Below are 13,917 nucleotides of genomic sequence, written 5' to 3' on the forward strand. Positions count from 1 at the left end.
CAATCGGAATCTACGAGCAGTTTCTTGTCGTTTCAGTCTTGTGTGTGGATTCCAAGTAAGTCTCTTGTCAAGATGGAGTCGTAAGTATCGAATCTGTTCAACAGGCATTAGTGGCATATTTTCAATCAACATTTAACATTAATTATAATACTAACAACTAATCCATCTTGTAAACCCTTTTGAAAAAAACCCTATATAATCAATTGTTTTATAACTATTTCAAGATTAGAGGTGTTTTATTTTCACTTTGTTACTATGCTTATAATTTATTTTATATGCATTTCAAATACAGTCCACTCCATTTATACCAGCGATACCAGCAAATTACAATTAATGCAGGTAATATCCCCCAACAATGAAACCCGGGGAATACTTGAATTTTCCCTACTAAATTACTCGTTCCTACGCCATGACAGCCCTGATCGCACGGGAGGTGGTGTCGGTTTATATATCCATGGAAGTCTTAAGGCCAAAATCCTCCTACTGTCTCCTTCTTATGACTTTGGTCACATAAAATACATGTTCATTGAAATTTCCTCCTTTACCTCTCCTCTGTTATTTGCCGTAGTTTACCCCCTTCCTCGTGTTCCATTCGATAACTTATTTGAATCCTCCCTCGTCAACCTGGTCTCTCACTACACCAATATTATTGTCGCCGGAGATTTTAACGTGAATATGCTCTCACAATCTCCTGAAAAACACTTTCTAACGACCTATTGTTTTCCCTTAACCTTCATCTTATTCCTTATTCTTCTACCCATCACACCCAATTTTCCGACACCTGGTTAGACCTTTACATTTGTTACTCCCCTTTCAAAAACCTGTCTTCTTCTCAACATCCTGTTCCATTTCTCTCATCACATGATCTGATCCAAATTACATACGACCTACCCGTGAAATCCTCCACCCCCAAAATAGTATCATACCGCAATTTAGACCTTATCACTAATGAATCCCTTCAGCCTGACATTAATTTTTTCCAATGGAACATCATATATTCCTATAACTCCATTGACCCTATGGTAACCACCCTGACCTCAAACCTAAACTCCATATTAGATATCCATGCTCCTTTGAAAACCAGAACCATACGCCGTCCAACTGCACCTCGGCTGACCCCCGAAATAAAGGAAATGGTGAAAAGAAGGGATGCAGCGAGGCGCAAATACCGTCGAACCCGCATATCTGCCGATTACATGTTTTTCAAGATCCTCCAGAATGAAACTCAGTCCGACTTGCTAAAACCAGCTACTTTCATAATACCCTTTCCAATGTTCCTGATTCCAAATCCCAATGGAAAATACTTCGTAACCTATCCCTACCAGAATTCTATAATCTCAGTTCACTCAATGTGACTCCAGATGACCTCAATGACCATTTCTTATCCTATGCTCATAATTCCTCTATTTACGATATTCAACATCACAATTTCAATCCTGCAGACTTCTTTTTCTCACATCTGTCCTACGATGAATTACTTTCCGCTGTCCTAAATTCCCACACTAATTATTATGGCCCTGATAGTATTCCAGTAAAACTAATAAAATCCCACCACATCTACAACTATTTATTGCAAAACTCCTTATTCCCATCTTCCTCGAAAACTGCTCTTGTCCGACCGTTGAAGACAATTTTCAACCCTTGCTCACTGCACGACTTCCGTGATATACCTCTTCTATCTAACCTTTCCAAACCGTTAGAACGCCTTGTCCAAAATCAACTCTCCAACTTCCTAAACGAAAGTTCCCTTATCAATACTTTCCAATCTTGCTTTCGATCTGGCTACTCGACGCAATCCGCTTTCCTTAAAATAAACCATGACCTCCAAAACTCCATTGAACACCAAAACCTCACTATCCTCACCCTTCTAGATTTTTCCAAAGCGTTTGACACTGTTGACCATAACATCCTCTTTACTAAATTGCGTAATCTTCCTCTATCCAACAGTGCCCTGTGCTGGTTCAAATCCTTTCTCTCAAATTGGTCCCAGTATGTAGTCGTCCCAGGTGAACCTCCATCTAAAACCCTCCCCCTTTCCTGAGGTGTTCCTCAAGGGTCTTCTCTATCTTCTACTCTGTTTGATATTTACATTAATGACCTTCCCCTTCAGATCCATCTCTCGCAATACCACATCTATGCAGATGATTTCCAAATATACCTGTCCTTCCCCCCTTCAGACCTATTAACAGCCACAGAGAAACTTCAAGAAGATTTGGATGGGATTTGTGAATGGGTAAGAGCTAACAAGTTGAAGCTAAATGTGGAGAAGACGAAGGCAATCTTAATAGGCTCTAATCATCTCCTTAAAACTGTTCCTAATATTCCAACTCTGTTCCTACATGATAGTCCCATCAAATTTTACCCCACCATCAAAACCCTGGGAATAACCTTTGATCAAACACTTTTCTGGAAAAAGCATGTATCAAATATCTCCCGCTGTACCATTTCAACTTTAAAACGTTTGAATTACCTCCGCCACCTATTTTCATTTGAAACTCGTAGGTTCCTGGTCACTTCTCTAATATTTCCCCACTTTGACTATTGCTGCGCATTATATGGGAGCGTCTCTGGGGATCTTGAGGCGAAATTAAAACGTTTGATTAATTGCTGTGTATGACACATCTTCGGGATCCAAAGGGACGCCTTTGTTTCCCGTTTTTATGCAGAGTTGAAGTGGCTTTATCCTTCCCACTATCGTAAGTATATCCTGGCTTCCTTCATCTTCCAAGTCATCCAATCCATCTTACATCTCCGAGCTCCTTCAATTCAAATCCTCTATACGTTCCCGATCTTCAGATTTATACACAAGGGCCCACCGAACCGCTGCTTTCGATAGATCGTTCATTATCCGAGCCTCATCATTATGGAACTCCATCCCTTCCAACATCTGTCACTCCAATACCCTCCCTACCTTTAAATCCCGCCTGTTCAATCATTTCCTATCCATTCAGATCCCATAAAATTGTAAATTAATATAATTGTAAATATGTATGTACACTATTATATTATTCTTAATTATTTTTACATCGTTTTCTTTTCTCTTTTTTATTTATTAATTTTGTTTTATTGTTCAACCGATAAATGTGAGAAAGTAACCTATAATTATTTTTTTATAATGACTGTAAGTAAGGCTACCACGGAGGGCGGAAGAGGAGGGTCTTACGTCGTTGTTAATTATTTAAAGCACATTATAAAATTCATAGAACGCCCACTAAAACATAATTACAAACTCAAAAACTCCTTAAAATGTAGGCAACTACAGAAGAAGGAGACAGTGAGGAAATCGAAATATATATATAATGTATATATATTTAAGTTAATAAAAAAACTTTTCTGAAATAGGGTTTTTGAAAAAAAGTAAAAGTACATATGTATGCATCAACTTTTTCGGGAAATAAGTTATAATCTCGTAAGCGACCAGAAGGAGTGCAATGCCTCTTTAATAACCAAATTCGTACATGGAGTCCAGTCGTTTTCCTTTGACAGAGAAGACCAGCGTTATAGGCCACAGGTATCATTTCTTCCTCTTATATTTTCAAAATAAATTGTAATACCTTGCTTCTAGTTCAAGTATGAGTGTTCTATATCACGCCATATGATAAAAGTCTTTCAATACATTCAAGGCTTTCAAGGCATTCAAAACATTTTGTTTCCTTATTACTGTTGTTATTAAAATGCTTGTGAGAATATAATTTCTCTGAATGCGATTTTCTCGTCATTTTTCTTTTTTTATCAACTCTGCTTAAATTTATTTTAGTTTACTGTTCTTCCTTGTTTTCTTAATTGATTGATTAAATTTATTATCTTTCTTTTGCATATATTCTTATTTGTGATTTTTTTAAATTTCTCTCTCTCTAATTTTTTTGTGTCAATTCTTATCAATTATGAATACTGATTAATTAATTGGAAAAGTTATTCTTGTGATTTACCTTTATAAAGAAAATAATAGAAGATATTATTGTCATTTTACTGCTTAATGACTCTATGAGGCTTTTGAACAAAGGAACTCTAATATTTGTTCTAATAAACAGATCTAAAGAAAATATCTTCGTGGAGTAAATAAGTGGAACGGCGAAGGATAAAAATTGTACTAATGTTATTATTATAAGGCAATATAATAAATAAGATGATGGGGGAGTTAGGATCGGGTTGCGGCTGGTTATGATGGCTGCAGCTGCTTGGGTTCGATATTTCCCAGAGATTATGCTCCCTGTCATTAGCTCCACCGCACTGTGTCCTTTGCCATCCCAAGGGTCATCAACAAGGCAGTAAAGCCAGTGTTCTTGTTTTATTTTTCACTTTTTGATAATTTTCTTTTTTCTGTTACGTACTCAAAACTGTGGTGGTCCGTGTCACTTAGGTAAAGTAAATACTTTCTGTTCAAGGGCTAGAACTATGATTTTTGCCATTTTTTTGCATCCTCTTTTTATAGTTTTATAGTAGCAATATAAGTGATTTTTTTGGAGTTCTATCAATGGGTCGATTTTCCACATATTTATATTATGTCATTTTATAACTTATAGCAAATTTACTCGTTGTATATATTTGTATAAGGTTGTAAACAACAATAAATGAATTATTAAAAACAAAACCAAAAGCCTTTTTTTTAAATTCCACGTGATTACGTTTATGTTGAATGAAACTTCAACATTTGATCAATTTAAGTTCAAATTTATCTTGTTCAGACAAAAATCCAGGTTATATACGATTAAGGATATTTGTTGCTAAATGTTTATCCGATGAATAATGACCGTATCACATAGTAGAACACGTGCTATGTGGTGCGGATAATTTGCATAATAAAGCGGTTCATTTCAAGAATCAAACAAAGAAGGGAGTGTCCTTCGACGAAAGTGGAGGCGGACAACGTCCGTCAGAGTTGGGCAACTATGAAACTAAAATTACAATGGATACGGTATTTATTTATCAATGGTTCATTCATGAATAAGGGTCGTATCCATGGCCATTTTAGCTATAGCTAATTTTCGCCCATCTCAGAAGGGCATCTTCCCGTGCTTACCGCAACTTGTTTGGAATTCAATTTAATGCTGGATTTATGTTATAAAATAAATTAGATATAAAAATATATCTAGTAAATTTGACGTTAGATTATAATGGTATGATACAGGCATGTTTACTATACTAATACATTTCTACTTTAGAACGTCTCGAGACCATCTTATTTAGGCACCTCGTAGGATTGTCAGGAATGGGAGAGGAAGCAAGGTTAGATACTAGTGTTTATGTTTGGGTTAGATCGGTTACATATGGAACATGTCTTTATGGATGATTTTATTTGTGACAAAGTAAGAAGCATTCAGGATTTTACAAAGAATTATGGATTAAAAGATTAGATACGAGAGAAATTCAAAGGTTATCACTATCCATAAAAATATATTACTAAAAGAACCAATTGTACCAGATTTCATTGATTATTTGAACTAATCTCAAGGAATAGTTGAAAATCGCCATAAGAACTACGTAAAGGTTCACCCAAAAAAGTTTTCAATATTCTACATGATCTTTTAAAATAGCTGAAGACAGAAATGAAACGAGTTTTTCATTTTTAAAATAATATCTAGAAAAAGCAAATAAATAGCAATCTCTAAACAGTGACATTCGATAACCTTCCAGATACCTGGAACAATTGGAACTTACGCTCATTTCTGGATAATGGTTTAATTAGTTGGTATGTTCAATTAAAACATTAATGCAAGATTACCTTTCAATGAAAGAGCATATTCAATATGTTAGTCCAAGAAAGGCTATAAACTTGAGTGATTACATATTTTTCTATTCCTCGCAAGGCTTTAGAAATTCCCACAATGGTAAATAGGACAGACATGACAGGAGACTATAGGAGTAATGATAACGATAAATCAGAATATAGTGTAGAGGAAGGTGACAGATAATTACTAGATCTAGGAGCTCTTATTTCAGGTGTGCCAGGTACAATGGATATTGTTAGCAGGCAGGCACGAAGCCCTTCTATAATAGGCGGTAAAACAGTTTTAGGAATTGCCACTTCTTATCACGAACATGGTGTCTGTTTAAGACACCTTAGAAATTAATATCGAATAGTCATTATTCGTGGCTTCTAAGATATATAAATAGGGGGAAGACCTCCAAGAACATAATCTGTTTTACAAGGGTAGGACGAGAAACAAGGTACGAGCTATTCTCAATCACTAACAAGTTTGCCACTTCTTATACAGTTCTTTTCATAGTTGGCTGATGATGGTGTGGACTGTTATGATAGGGAAATCCACATAACGTGATTGATAAATGCAAAGAAGGCTTTTTTAGGAGAGGGTTGCCAAACTCGCAGAATATTATTAAAATTTTATTCACGAGCTTATGATGTATGATGAAGAATGTGAGAAATTATTAAATTTACGGCAATAGTAAGATAGTAGAGACGTAAAAAAAATACAACTTACGATACTTATATTCTGGAATTTATAAGTTTTCACAATATCTTTTCCGTGACTTCTATATTTATATTTATGTTTATGCTTTCTAGGAACTCTTCGTGATATTTTTAACAATTTTATTTAACATATTTTCAAAAATTTCAGTGTTAAATTTAAATTATTAAATTAAAAAAATACTTTTTTTTCTTTTAAGTGCATATTTTGGTCTACATTTTCCTTTTTCTATAGTACTTTTTTTATTCTATTTTAATCTAAATTCATTATTTTTAGATATTAGATTAGATAGAAAAAGATCTGATACTTTCACCCAATAATCGCCGTATCTTAACTAATATTGACCCAATAAACATTTTATTTTATTTTTATTTATGGTCTATATGGTATTTGGTTTGAAGAACTGTATATCAGAAACTATTTCTCAAACAGTTGTCAATTAGTCCTAAAATTGAAGCTAATTAAATGAACTATAAATTAGTTAATAATCATTATCATCGTAGAGGTAATATATTCCAAAATATTTATCAAAATCCCGAAAGGGTCCTAGTCATCAATTCCCATTTCTAAGTATTTCAGATATTTTAAAGCTAAAATTCATAAAATACCCACAAATAGTTTTTTTTTTTACATTTTTATCACATAAATTAATTTCACTTACCGGTATCAAATAAAAAATGCATATTTTTTTCTGTTCCCATTATCCCTCAATTTTATTTTATTTATATATATTACTCAATATCAACTATTGGTATTAAATCAGTTTATATATTCTAGTATAGATATGATGATATTAGGAATGTTTCCGAGAGGTCAGTCAGTAACATCACGTTACAGCATAAGTAAGCATCACGTTCACTGTGGATTGCCTCATATAATATTTAAACAAAAAAAATTCTAAAATTCATAGAATGAGACAATTTTCAAAACATTTATTCAAATTTTATGTAAAAATAGAAAAAAATGAGGTCTCAAAAGGAATCCATGGTACTTTGAAGGTAAAAGTAAAACTTAATTAATTTACTTTTACTAAATTTAATACAATAAATTTTTTTCAAATAATGCATTATCTTCAAGTTATAAGTAATATACATTTATTAAATTTAATACAATAATAAGAATTGGAATAATGCATGGTGTAGGTATAAGTACAAAATAAAAATAAAATTGTTTGGATTTTTTTTTATTTCTATAACAATTTCGAGGATTGGAATTTTAGTAACCAGTCAGATTTGCTATGATTTTTTTTTTTTTTACATATTTGTGACTATAATATATTCGTGAAAAAAAATTACGTTTGACTAACGGGCTTACAAAACATCAATTAAACATTTTGAGTACCTTGACTACTGGATTTTCCCAGGTTTGAAATACGTTGAAGAGATAGTCTGTTTCTTTATTCTTCCATTTCTATAGATTGACTTGTCAGTTCTGATGTTCGTCTCTTATAATATTTATAAGAAACATAACTATTCCTCCATGTAATTGCCGAACTATTGATCAGTATATAATCGCTGATAATGGCTTATTTCGAAACCACCTATACTAAATTATTCCAGGACGAAATAGAAGTAATTATATATAAGTTCACTAATTCGATTAGGGCTAACCTAGCAATTTTTCTATAATAAATGAGAGAACATACATGTTAGACTCCACGTTTGGAATAGTTATGAAACCTCAAGGGCTAAAACGGTTTGCCTATGTCATTAAATGATTAAGTGGAAAAAGTCCGCTGCTAACACATGAACTATACAACTTTATAATTGTTAAATTGGCTAACTAATCCGACTAGAATACTTGAGGAGCGGCGCGAGCACCTGCTTGCGGTGGACGGATCCAACAGGGTGAGCCTATCGTGAATAACCCATCGCACTTCCTGGAAATGTTTTAAGTATAGAGGGAGAGTTGAACATAAATTATAATTACCTTTTTTTTTCTCCCTTCGTCGACGATTTTGAAGTCGATATTACCGCAATATCTGCGGTATTCAGGTAATAATTGTACGACTTTAAACGTTGTCATTTAGAGTGTACGCCGAGTCCCGACCGGTGCGGCTAACTACCGAGCATTAGCATCTGAGTCACTGCCAGCCCCCAGTTCTCAGGCTCTCTTACATCGGCCAATTAACAAATCGCCTAGGTGCTGCGTCATATTTGATCCCTTCTTGTTTAGTGGTCAACAGCAGTGTCTATGACTTAGGAAGGCTTAGTGAATTAGGGGTTAAGATTATGATACCAACACAAGACACGACTTACGTCAAACAAATGCGGATTAGAAGATGCATACAGACTATTGTATTAAAATGGGATGAAAATCTACCTTTATTCTGGGACACTTCGTCCCTTAAGAATAACAATGTGAACAGTGTTGTCTTGCTACATTAAGTTATTTTGAATATAATTAAATAAAACTATTGAAAAAGGGGTAATGTTGTGTTAGATGTAAAATGTTTTGTCATGTGAGCTGCCCAATTTAAAGTCCTGTTAAATGTTAAATGCATAAGAGCTCCTAGCAAATTTTCTAAACAACTTATTTTATAACCTTTTCTTCCATAAAATCTTGTTATTGTTTACTTCTAAGTTTTGATTAAAGTAATTCATTACAATCTGCCTAAATTGAGGGAAAAGTGGAAATTATATGAAAGATTGGTCACTGAGTGCCTTGTTGATCTTCTAACTTGTAAGGATGGGAAACAAGATGAGCTATGTGACAACTGTCATTACATTATTTTGATTGTCATCCATTGCCTTAGTAGCAATCAAAACAAACTACGAGCAAGTAACCTAACACGACAATAAACGAAATGGTGATGTCATTCTCCATTTAACAGACCTAGTAACAAACTAAACCTAATCAGTCACGTTATATATTATATCGTTTTAACATAGTAAAAGAAGGAATTATTTCTCCATTTAACATTAGTTTTTCCACTTAAGGCGCTTTTACATGTCAAACCAAAGATCATGAATACCTCTAATATTTATACCAATAAAACATGAACAAAACAAATGATTCATATTTATCATAACTTATATTGATGTTTATTACTTACTCGTCAATATAATCAAGGAGATGGATATATAATTGGAGTTTGAATGATGTTAAGGAGGCATAAGCCATAAGCCCACACTTAAGCAAAATCTTTGAGAGGCTGGTCCACCACCATCTCATGAACCATTGCATAGCTGAGGAAGTCATTCCACCGGAACAAACGGGTTTTCAACGGGGTGTCTCATGCGATCACCATCTCGCAAACCATCGAGGAGATGAGGAGAAATCGAGCAACGGCCTTCATTTCCCTGACTGCAGCCAGAAATTCGATAGCGTCTCACACCCGCTCCTACTCCATAGGCTAGAGAAATACCAGTTTCTTGCCACTCCCTGCCGACTGCTTAGAAATTACCTTACTGGCAGAACGTTTCTAGTACGAGTTGGTGAAGACCTCACACCTCCAGTCCCCACAAACTGTGGAGTACCTCAGGGCTCAGTACTGGGACCGTTGCTCTTTGTTATCTTCACGGCGTCGATTGTGTCCCTGGAACATAAGGAAGCAGTGGTGGCAGCCTATGCTGATGACATAGGGGTCTACGCCACTAGCGCCAGGCCTAAACGGGCTCTCGCCCTTGCCCAGGAAGCCTCTGCCACCATAGTAGACGCTCTGAAGAAAGATGGCTTAAGGGTGAAACCTGCTAAGACCGACGCTATAGTCATGTCATTCCAGAAAGGGAAAAAGAGCTGCCTGCTCCAGAGATTTGTAGTAGACGAACAGGGCCCAATAATCTCCAATTCCATCCTATACCTTGTGTGACTCTAGACCGTCATCTTACTTTTTCCCATCACGCCAAGGAGAGACTCAAGATAGCCCGTCTCAAATCCTATAGGTTGCACCACCTGCTCACATCTCGCTACGCCTTAAACTACAGATTTATAAATCCATTATAAGACCTACACTGATCCACGGCGCCCCTCTTATGAGAAACCTCTACAGAACCACAATAACTCGACTATAGGGCTTCCAGGGATCTGTCCTCCGTATGATCGTCTGGGGAACCACGCTCCAGAGGGCCAAAAACAGAGTTATACGTGAGGTCCAACTCCCTACTGTGCCGGAGTATATAGGCCGACGCCACATCAAATTCTTTGATGGGCTGAAGGCCTGCTGCAACCCACTTTTCAGGGAGATCGCCCCTCCACCACGACCTGGGAGGTGGCAGAACACGTCCTCGACGAGAGAAGGCCTTAGACTCTTCAAGTCTGAGGTCTAAATTGTCACCATTCAACCAGCGGAACAGCCCCTCCCCGTTCCAATAATCCACTACCGTAACCCAACCAAGTTACAACCTTCATTGGACCTCTCACATAACCTTATAATGCCAAAAGGCAATCCAAGGTATTCTTAACACCCAGCTATACATATAGAATACCTCCTATATGTATGTGCCAAATATTCACTTACATCATTACAGGAGGGTATGGAAAAAAAAAAATGTTAAGGAGAAAGCTTTGTTGCGGATTTAGGGGTTTGTTGCGGGTTTTATAAAGAAAGACAAAGAGTATGTTTTATAAACAAACACCATACCAGACTGAGGCAAACAACGTATTTATTTAACAATTTACTTATTTAAGACAACGTTTCGGACTTCCGTTTATTGCCTAATCCACTAAGTAAGTCAGGTTGACAATATTTAACTTTTTTAATGTGCAATATATTGTAGATGCTAGACTAGATAATTAATAGAAGTTCAAAAACTTGTTCTAAACAAGTTAATGAAGAAGTAGAAAACTTTGGAGGTTTTTCCTTGAAATATTAAATATTATAAAGAAAGCAGTATTCGTTTTTCGATTTTATTAGTTAACCGTGGAAAATATTAAACCAATCTTCACCAAATTCAAACTAAATCTTTATGGTCTCAGAAAGGTTTAGCCGCAACAAAATCTACTGGCACAGCTAATATATATAGCTGAAGTTTTTTTTACCTTTGCTTTTTATGTCTATTTTAAATTATGTCTGTTTTGAGGTACCTAAATCACAAAGCCTCCTGCATTATAACATTAAAATTTAGTAGAATTAGGCATTTACAAGTGGTAATGATTGATTGATAGCTGGTAGGAAGGAGTATAATGGAGGGAGTAAGCTGCCAGAAAAAGTGTAGCTAAATGTGCCTTTCACGGCCGTGGCAGAGGAGTAGGAAAAGTTACTGGCTGTCTTCTGTTTCAGTTTAGATTAAAATGGCAGACATTCTTATATACCTCAATGCAAACTTTCCTTTCATGGGTGTGGTCTTTTTGGCTTCACTATTGCTTTGAAGGAAAGCAGGGTATATTCAACCGCGCTGATTGTTAGTTAGGAAGGTAGCAGTGATGCTTCAGTTTCTTTGTTTGAATGTGTTAGGTTTTGGATCTACTGGTCTGATGTTTGATCTGACCTTTAAGGGAGACAAAAAATTGAAATATAACTTATTATGAAGTCCAATCCATTCCATTCTATTCTCTTGCAATACATTTTTGACTGATCGGGGATTGATAAAATATATATGTAAATATTTGTTCGAATTCTCAGTCAATGTTTTTTATTTCTTAGAGCGGGCGAATCCGCGACGTTGGATGCTATGGAGTAATACAATATAATGAAGTATATAATTATTAAAAAAAAGTTTTCATTCACTAGTGTGTATATTCAATTAGTTTTATTTGTTAGCTCTTGTGAGATTTACAGCATCGCTTGTACCAAAATCGACCTCCATATTAACATTGAACATTTTGAAAAACTAAACAAAAACACAGCGTGTAAATTGGTAAAGATTTTTCAGAGATATTACATAAATAACAAACAAACATTAAATTTTTAAATATATAGATTTGAACGTTAGGAAATAGTATTTATTTGACTGAAAGGTTCAATAGCCTAGGTTTATTGTCCCAATTGAGGATTTGACAGAGGTCATCATCGTAGCCAACATTTGTAGATTCAAGTTGACCAATTGGTGAATGGACGAATTATGCTTTAAAATATTCCGTAGCCTTAACCGAACATCATGATAATTTATGTGGTTTTTAATGTAAACGTGAACCAACTTAATAAATGAGTTAGATAAAAACGGTAATGAAAACGGTTCAAATTAGTATTTATTTTTTGTTTTATTTATTTAATCAGACAAGTACACCCAATATGGTCCAAACAGATGAGAGCATCTATCTGTCGGTGCCAAAATAACATATCGAAATGATCGACATAAATGAAATTTATTAGTTACACTTTAGATTATTAGAGCACTGTGGAGGCTCCTACGATTTATAAGCTAGATAAATACAATATGGATGAATTTCTAGCGACAAAACTAATAATTCAATTAGCAAAATACTAAAATGAAAATAATGATGAGAAAATAGTTGACCGTAGATAAAAATATGAGTTTTCTATCCACTTCTTTTGTCTAACTCAACCTCATATATTTTTTCTTTATTCTAGTTTTATACTTACATATTCATCAGCTACATATATTTTCTCTCTTTTTTTTTTCCTTTCTATAACTTTAATTTTTTAATTATTATAAAATTAAAATATTCATATTTCTTTGCATTTAAAAAAAACTTAAAAAAATAAAAATGTATTTCCTTGATCATGTTATCCTATTTACATATTTAATTACCTATATATATGTTTTATTTTCCATTTCTTTCATCACTTTATTTTTATTAATTTTAATTCTGTATTATTATTTACTTGTATCATTCTGTTTATATTTTCTCTTATTATTTTTTTTTATTTATTCGTTGTTATTTTGTTCTTTGTTTTTAACCCTGATGCAGACAAGAAACTGTAGCCGAAACGTGGGCACTATTAAATAAGTTCTTTAAACTTATTAGTATAATTTACTGACCGCACTCCCTACCAACCATCTTCTCCTCATATAAAATGAAGTAAAATAAAAAAAAAATAAATAATTTAAAGAACTTATAAGGTGAATAATAATGATTCGAATTTACAATTGAGAAATTAATAATAATTAGTATATAGGGAGTTGGTCAGGGTTGCGGTCAATAGTGAAACAAAAATAGTTTACAACTATTTATTTTCCTGGAAAATAAATAGTAATAAAATAAATCTATTTTTATGGAAAATAAATAGTTGTAAACTATTTTTGTTTCACTATTGACCGCAACCCTGACCAACTCCCTATATATCAATTTTTACGGTCAACTATACATACATATATATAATAATAATTAGGTATGGTAGCTGATGACCGAATTGGTATTCCTAATAAATATGGAGTGAAATTGATTAAAAATAAGAAAACATTATAAAAAATAAAATATATAATACTATAATTCTATAATACATACAATAATATATACGAGATGTAATATAAAGAATATAAAAAAAAAAAGAATTCGATCGTTGTACACCAAAACTAGTTTCGTTTCCTATAACGAAACGCCTTGAATTTGTTAGTTCATTGAACCGATTAAAAAATTAGTTGGT

Source organism: Halyomorpha halys, unplaced genomic scaffold (genome assembly GCF_000696795.3).
Source record: "Halyomorpha halys isolate HHAL.00 unplaced genomic scaffold, Hhal_1.1 Scaffold752.1, whole genome shotgun sequence".
In the NCBI taxonomy this organism is placed as follows: domain Eukaryota; kingdom Metazoa; phylum Arthropoda; class Insecta; order Hemiptera; family Pentatomidae; genus Halyomorpha; species Halyomorpha halys.